Source organism: Belonocnema kinseyi, chromosome 7, assembly GCF_010883055.1.
Source record: "Belonocnema kinseyi isolate 2016_QV_RU_SX_M_011 chromosome 7, B_treatae_v1, whole genome shotgun sequence".
NCBI classification, from domain to species: domain Eukaryota; kingdom Metazoa; phylum Arthropoda; class Insecta; order Hymenoptera; family Cynipidae; genus Belonocnema; species Belonocnema kinseyi.
This window is the reverse complement of record NC_046663.1, coordinates 128,704,294-128,713,055: the sequence shown is the minus strand read 5'-3', so window position 1 is coordinate 128,713,055 and position 8,762 is coordinate 128,704,294. Positions and strand designations below refer to the sequence as shown.

General features: G+C 32.0%; 1 pseudogene; it reads left to right on the top strand.

Annotated features, from left to right (window-relative positions):
- The first annotated feature begins 4,569 nt into the window (after positions 1–4,569).
- On the top strand, positions 4,570–4,699 carry LOC117177578 (annotated as a pseudogene).
- The last annotated feature ends 4,063 nt before the right edge of the window (positions 4,700–8,762 follow it).

Below are 8,762 nucleotides of genomic sequence, written 5' to 3'. Positions count from 1 at the left end.
CGAAAAAAGCACGTCAAGTTCGGTCAAATGTGAAGGTTTTGCTCACTGTCTTCTTTTATTACCGTGGCGTAGTGCATCAGGAATTCTTACCACAAGGTCGTACGGTCAATAAGGAGTATTAACTTCAAGTTATGCGCCGTTTGCGAGAGACGATACGCAAAAAACGTCAGAAACTTTGGAAAAACAATTCGTGGCTTTTGCATCACGATAATGCACCTGCTCATTCATCGTTGCTTGTGAAAGATTTTCTGACCAAAAACAGCACCACAGTCATGCCTCAGCCTCCATATTCACCGGAATTGGCCCCCAGTGACTTTTTTCTTTTCCCAATACTGAAGAGACCCATGAAAGGACATCGATTTTCAACGATTGAGGAGATAAAAACTGCATCGCTGAAAGAACTCAAGGCTATACCACAAAATGATTATCAGAAGTGCTTCGATGATTGGAAAAAGCGTTGGCACGATATGATTTCAAACGTAATGCGCCATTTCCATACGTGTTTTCTACGTAAAAATACAAGATGATATGTAAGTAAATCAATAAATAATATATTTTTCTAATTGGAAAATCATTATCAATTATTACCAGCGAGTTCACGGTGGCATCCTTTTTTCACTTTCCACAGTTTTCCTATTCCGAAGTCAAGTAAGACCAGGGATGATAACGTATAATATTCCACGTATCATACGTGGTTTCCTACGCATATATTACCACGTATATTACCTCTATAGTTTTTTAAAAAATGTTTCGAGGGAGTAGGCCTAAAGGAAAAAAGTGATACTAATTGTACTACAAACTGATAAAAGTCGAGAAAGGAAAAAATGCTGCTTTGTGCATTACTTGTGATAATTTATTTCAAAATACTGCAGAATATGGAATTCTAGATAAATGTTCAGAGTTTTATGTTCATCGATTCGTGTTATATTATTTATTTTATTTGTCTAGTAAATTTCGGGCCAAATAGCAATATTTAACAATTCTTTACATTTGAATAAATGTTAGAGCAGTCTGAGGTTATAATTAGCGAAACCTGCATAATTACATATATAATATTATGCAATATGATCCATAATAATTGTTATCGAAAGATTAAAATGACACTGCGAAAGTTTGCTGTCCCTTTTCTGCCCGAAAAACAAATACTTCCATGGGATTAGATTATGATGATTCTACAGACTGCGTATATATACGTAGAAAATACTCGAGTTATGCGTAACTGACCAACCCTGAGTAAGACATGTCCATGGACATAGGAAATATGGGACTAGGCATGCCATTGCGGGGGTGATGCAATGAGGGGGGAGGTCCGCAACCTTTTGATGTCACGTGACAAACATGGCAGCGCCCACATGTTTATATTTTCATGCACAGTTTGTCGGCAAAAATGCTTTTACGCATAATCAAATGGCACATCGTAAGATGGCGGCTCTCCCCACTCATGGAATTCTCCTCCCTCCCGTGGATTCAACCCCGCTCGCTCACGTTAGGATGGCATGCCTAGTCCCGTGTTTCCAATGTCCACAGACATGTCAATAAACAATTACAAAATTAAGAACACAAATAGCATTTTTATTGAAATTCCTGTCAAGAGGAGTGCAAATTTACCGACAGTACTCATGCTTGGTAGTATGATCAAGTAACGATAAGCGATCAGCGCCAAACAGCGTTCAGTTGCTTTGGTCTTCATTTATGTAGTTTGGTGGCGGGAAAATTTTCAGAGTGTATTTTTAAAACCTCAAACCCGAATTATCATTGACCGCTGGTAAGTTTTAAGTGTCTCATAGATTTTGACATTTTTATGCTCCCTGTTTCAACAGCCTTAAAACTGCATATTCTTAGTAATATTCGCAATGAAGTAAGCAAAATTCTTACTTTAAGAGTATCTTCTAACCAAATTGAGAAAATATTCTTAAAATGAGAATATGTGTGGGGGAAGAAGAAATGTGCAAAGGAAAATGCGTCTTGCTCTGTTCAATAACTTCTTTTAATGTTCTCTTTACAAAAAATATTAGGGTAAGAAAGGTCTGACGTCCCATTTCAACAAAGTAGTAAGAAAGTGAGGTTCAAAATCGGCGTGCAATTTCCAATGTTATGAAGTTAAACCAGCTGAAGTTTTACAAGTTGTATGTTGTGTTTAACGCAAAATTGCAAGGTAAATAATATGATAATAATTTATGTTTGTATTATTTATTAAATAAAAATATTTAAATCTTACTATAGTCTAAGAATAACTAACCTACTTAAGTTGCGAATATTCTTAAACTTAGTGGGAAATCCCTAAAATTAGACAATAATATATATTCTTTAGGTTTTAGGTTTTACTCAATTAAAAATATCGTTTTTTCAGTGTTATTTGCAACATAAAAATCATTAAAGTTATGAAAGTTAGAGAAAAAGAACAAAAACTTTCTTTTTTTATGTCTCCTAAGGTTTTGAATTTTTCACAAATTATTTTATGATTTTACTATGAACGCTTATGAGAAATTGTTGAGGGAATAAAGTGAGAGAAGACTGCAACTTCAGTAAAAGATATTTCATGCTGATACCGAGTGCGACGTGACCAGTAGATGGTAGATCAATCGCAAGCCTCGAGAAGGACGATTAAAGGCGCTAAAATCTAAATTGTTACACTTGAAGTTTTTGAGTGCTACGAAATTTCCGTTGACTAGACCTAAAGTCGTTCAAAGAAACTTGAATCTATCTTTCGGCAACGGTTTCGTGAAAATATCTGCCCACTTCAAAGATTTCGGAACATAGTTCTAGAACCCTGTTACAAGTGTGTTCTAGAACAATTCAGGGACGAAGATTAATAACTGTTCCAGAATAGTTGTTACGTAATTGTTTTAGAACTGACCAATCACAGACGTTCTGTTACATTTAATCCAAGCTTGTTCTAGGACTGTGCCCTAATAGTATATATCGAAGTTCTATATTATGGTCTATATTATTATTATTATTATTATTATTATTATTATTATTATTATTATTATCATCAACTCTATAATCTTTATTGTGGAGTCCGAATGTTACTTCGACGTTCTGTGGAAAACTATTACATTAACCCTTAAAGGTCCCCGTGGGGTCATTAGTGCTCTGACACTTTATATTGAAATTTACGAAGTTCATTCTTCTTCAGTTTTTTTTTCAATGTTTCAAAATAAAAATAAAATCATTGCGGCTCGGATCTTCAACGACCCCATGAGGACATCAACGTTATGCCAAAGTAAGGGGACCTTTAAGGGTTAAATTCCTTGAATAAAATAATAAAATAGCTAGTTACATAACTAATAACGAAAAGAAAGGATTGTACTACCGTGTTGTCTTTTTAAAATAAAATTTATATAAAAAGAAGCAACCTAGTTTTGTAATTATAATTGAATATTATTAATATTCTTGACCAGAGCACAGATAAACATTTATGAAAGTATTATTACGTTTTTAAATAATGTAATTCTATTAATATAAATAAAAATATATTATTTTAATCGAAGAACACAGAATAACATATTGAAACACATTAAGAGCACGTGCTCTGAGTTCTAAGTAACTAAGTATTATCTCTCTCTCTTATTAAAATATGTGAGAGATATTTAAAGATGAGTTTACGATACGGACATATGTCGTTATCGCAACATCGTAAAGATGTCGTCAGGACCTTCTCCAGTGTTTTGCCTCGTGGGAAGTTCTATAAAAATATTTAAATTTATAAGGACGTACCCGAAAGACATTTTGGGGCATTTTTCGATATTTTTAATTTATTTCAACACAAAAAATACCCTTAATTTCGATTGAATTCCTGCCTTTCTAGATCTATCTAGTCCAATTACCATCTAAACATTGTCAACTGATTAGCTATACACTTAAAAAAAAGCACGTATAAATAAAGCGCGAAAAGTTATCTTGCAATCACAATACTTAAAGTTATAATTTGAACGTATAATGTAGCGTCTTAAGTCCGTATAAGGACAGAATGTTTTGTTTTCCACAGCCATCCAAACGAAATTATGAGGGAGTTTTCGATTTTTAAAATTATTTGTACGCATTAAAAATAATTTGGCTAAAGCCCACGCTGAAAAAAAGTAATAAATAAAAAGAAAAATTCAAAAAACAATTTTATCAATTAATAGCATAAATGACAATTTATGTTAAAATAACTATTTCCGTTGCAAATGATGAAAATAACCTAAAGTTCTTAAAAAGTTGTGAATCTTCTTCAAAGTATATTCGAAAAAAATTAAAAATAGCAATTTCTGAGGAAAAACACTGACTTAATCCAAACTTTCATGGAAACTCAATAAAATTCTGATATCGTACGTTATTAATTATTATTTATTAAGTTAAACAAATAATTATTTTATCCTAGCTCATGATGGTATAAATGATAAATTATGATTCATGGGTAAAAGATTTGACATACAAAGATTTAATTTATTATTTGATGATTTGAATCTTGCCACCTTAAGCCATGATTCGGCCATAGTGCGCCAAGGAGCGCAGCGATTTGCCTTTCTCGCATTTGAAATGAAGGATCGAGTATTTAAAAGAGGGGCCGAGGCGGCAGGAAGCATACTTACCTGGCGTAGAGGCTACCGTGATCATCAAGGCGGCCCCTCCAGGGCGAGGCTCTTCCATTCCTCATGTGGATATCTCGGACTTATAAGTTTTGTTAGTGGGGACTGCGTATGCCCTGTCTTGTATCAAAATATATCCATGGGGATATCAAGATTTCCGCCTCGTAGGATATTCCGACGGGTTATCCCAGGAATAACCCGGGACATAAATGGGGTTAAATCGAATAACCCGGGATATCTTATTGTTGTGACGGGCACATAAAAATGTTCCATATTAGATACATAGCAGTTTTAGAATTGTTATATAACTGTTATAGAATTGCCTTAGATCGTTCACAACGCAGCATACCAAAGTTCTACAATTGTTATAGAAATATTACAGATCCGTTGTCACAGCGTTCTAGATCTGTTACAGATTTGTTATACAATATTTGTAATTGAATTCTAGAATTGTTCTAAAAATGTTACAGATCGGTGTTCACAGCGTTCTAGATCTGATACAGAATTGCTGTATAACACTGGTAACTGAGTTCTAGAATTGTTATAGAAATGTTACAGATCGTATATCACAGCGTTCTAGAACTGTTACAGAATTGTTCTAGCATATGGGGGATGACATAGGTACTTGCATGTTCGTAACGTGTTACTAACCTGTTCTAGGACACGTTCTTTTGTGTTCGAGAACAGTTACAAATCGGTCCTGTAACCATGTTTTCTGGGTTGACTGAACCATTTTCAATTATCTCACGAACTGCTCGCTTGCCAACATGTCCTAAAGCACGTGACATCTTTTCAGGCTACTGGTTCACAAGTTGACTTCTGAAATTATTGGTGATGATTTGGAATTGAAGAACATCTTGTAGATCTCATTGTCCACCTTGAAACCTAGAGCTGTGACTCTGTTGTAATGCTTAAACATAACCTGACGATCGCGGAACAAAACATCGAAATCATTTGATGTACACGCACTAATCGAGGATAAATTTTTGCGTAAGGCTGGCACGTAAAGTACTTTCTCGATTCGCGACGCGCACCACTCACCATCGATTAATTTTCGAATTATGATCATTCCCGAACCTTTGATTTCACAAATCCCATCATCAGAAGAGCACTAGATTCGCCCTCACTTGGCTGGAACTCACTAAACCACTCGCGTTAATAGGTGATGTGTCTGGATTGCCCCACAGTGGGAGGAAATGCACTTTTCTTGTTCAAAAATGTCCAGAGCCTTCAATTTTGGTCGGATTTTTTATTTATTTTTTTAAATTAAAGTTCATTGAATTCTAAAGAGCTTGATGCTCTGAACTTTTTTCTCTTCTACTTGTTTATTAATAATTTTTTCACTCAAAGTATGGAAAAACGTTTGAGATATTTTCTCCAACATTTATGATTCGTGCCGCCATTTTTTAACCTTTGACACACTTTGAACTACAGAGTCGGTTACATTCATTCTGTATTCGTGAAAACGCTGCGTGAGGAGCAATTTTTTAGCAGCCGATTTTTGTTCAAGAATGCTACTCAGTTTAGTCCACATCTCTGGCTGTAATGCTGGGTAAATTATTTACGTCTAGTGTTATAATGCTTAAAGCTTCTTGTTCTTTAAAAATCAATATATTCCAATCACGATTTTTTTCTTACTTCTTCAATCTTGTAAACAAGAACAAGAACAAATGTTTTCATGTAATAAATAAGTGACGAAATTTTGTTATCAAATCATTTTTTTATGTGATAACCCGTCATTATTTCTGCCGTCTTCGAGAAAAAAGTTACTCTCTAAAGTTTGACGTAAGGGTCATTTTCGCGTTGCCACGTATACGTAAAGAAGACTTACGTCAAAACGAAGATAGTGAGTTTCTCCACGCAAACAGCAGATTTGGCTAAACCCATTTTTCCCTCTCGACGGGTTATTCACCTTGGCGCTTTAATTTTTTTACGTAAAAAAGGGTTGTCTACTAAAATGTGATAGTTTTTTCTCGATGATTGAAATTTAAAAAAAGGTTTAAAAGTGTAAAATTAAAAATGTAAAGCATTACAAAAAATCTGAATTTAGGAATCAAATCTTAAACAATTTAAAAGTTTAACATTGAAATTTAACTTGCTTTTGAATATAAGTGTTGAATATCGTAAAATTTACTACTCTAAGCCTTCTAACTTCATTATGCTTAAATTAATGGCCTCCAAAATCTGATGATCCCCATATACAAACATTTAGAATTCTGCATTTCAATTTTCAACTCAAAACTTTCAAAATTAAATAATTTCAATTTTTCAGGTTATACTTGAGGCATATTCAAAATCTAACAAATATTAAGGCTTGAATTTTTAATTTATCAACTCTATGAAAAAATTTCAAATAATACAATTCTTGAAATTTCTGATTATAAAATTACTCGATTTGAATGTTTTAAATTTATATTAAAACCTTTCAATTTAAAATTCCTCACATTATAAAAAGTTTTCGATTTTTAAGGCTTCACATTTATTCTAATTTTTCACGAGGTTTAAAATTGAATAATTTGCTTATTACAGCTTTAAATTGTTTATATCCTAAAGCTGCAAAAAATGTATTGCCGAATCATACGTGATTTTATTCAAAACGTTTAAAATTTAATAATTTTAATTGACAGTTTATACTCTTAGAATATTAGAAATTTTACAAATACTGAGATTTAATTTAATTTCAAAGGCTTTAAAGCTATAATCCAATTTTTGAAACTAATAATTTTGAATGAAATAATTATTTAATTGCTAACATACTTGTAATTTGAAATAAAATTGTGGAATAATGAAGTACTTTCATACAAAATAGTTATGCTGAAGTTTAAACGCTTCCTTTTATATTTTGACATTGTCGACTTCAAAGTATCAAACCAAAAATTTTAGAACTATGAGTCGGAACAGTTTCCACTTTTGGAGATTATTTTAATATCATTTCTGCTCTAGATCTATTCTTTATTATTATAAGTTAGTTATAATCCTAATTACTTTCCTGAGTTTTTTATTGAACTTAACTAGTCCTTATAAAAATAAGGGATTTTTTTTTATTTCTCCAGCTTATTTGAATGGTCTCCATTATTGAAGCCAAGAAACAACCCACATATCTGTATTCAATTCAATCAAACATAAAATTTAATAATTTCATTTTAATTTAACTAGATTGCACCTAAATTTAAAACCATTTAACATCATTAAGCATTTACAATTTTAACTGAACTTTACTTAAATTTAACTTAATTTTACTTAAATTTAACTTAATTTTACTTAAATTTTGAATTTAACTAAAATTTATTTAATTTTTGAAATTATCTAAATTGTATCCAATCTTTAAATTGAGTTTTACAAAATAATTTTTAAAATTGCACTACAATAAATCTTAAAGTACGAATAGAATTGTTTTCAAACTTATTTACTTAGTATCTAGAAAATTTCTCTTTTAAAAGAAAGCAGACGAGAAATTGATTTAATTAAACTAAACTTTATTTAATTCTTAAATTCACCTAAATTTTATTTCAATGTTGAATTTAGCTAAATTTCATTGAAATTTAAAATTCAACTAAATTTTATTTAAATTTGAAATTTAAGTAAATTTTATTTAAATTTGAAATTTAAGTAAATTTTATTTAAATTTGTAATTTAACTAAATTTCATTCAATTATTTAGTGTATCCTAATTTCATTTTAATTTTAAGTTCAGTTTAAAAAAATAATTTTTGAAATTTCACTAAAATTCTAAAGGACGTAAAGAATTTTTTTATTTTTATTTATTGTCTAGAAATTTTTAAATAATAATAAATATAATATTTTTGGCTCTCTTTAATTTTAATATAATTATGTAATTCATTGTTCACAAGATTTTTGGCGTATAGGCCGTACAGAGCCAGCAGAACGACTCAGCTATAGCAAAGATTGCTATAGTGATGACGAAGGCGAACGCGAGAAACAGAAAATCAAATTCGGCTTGGAATTCAACAAGTTTCGGTGTGCGCCCCGGCCCCACCCCGCCCGCTAACGTGCTAAGAGGACGCGGTTGCTATAGAAACGGTAAAAAGTTGAAGAGGGCAGCACCTTGATATAGACGAAAATGTAGTTATATATATACCAGGTGTATACATATGAAACCGGTATTGCCATCTAGCGGCCAGTAGGCACACTTGTAGGCACTGTCGGAACTTACCATTTGTGCTAATTG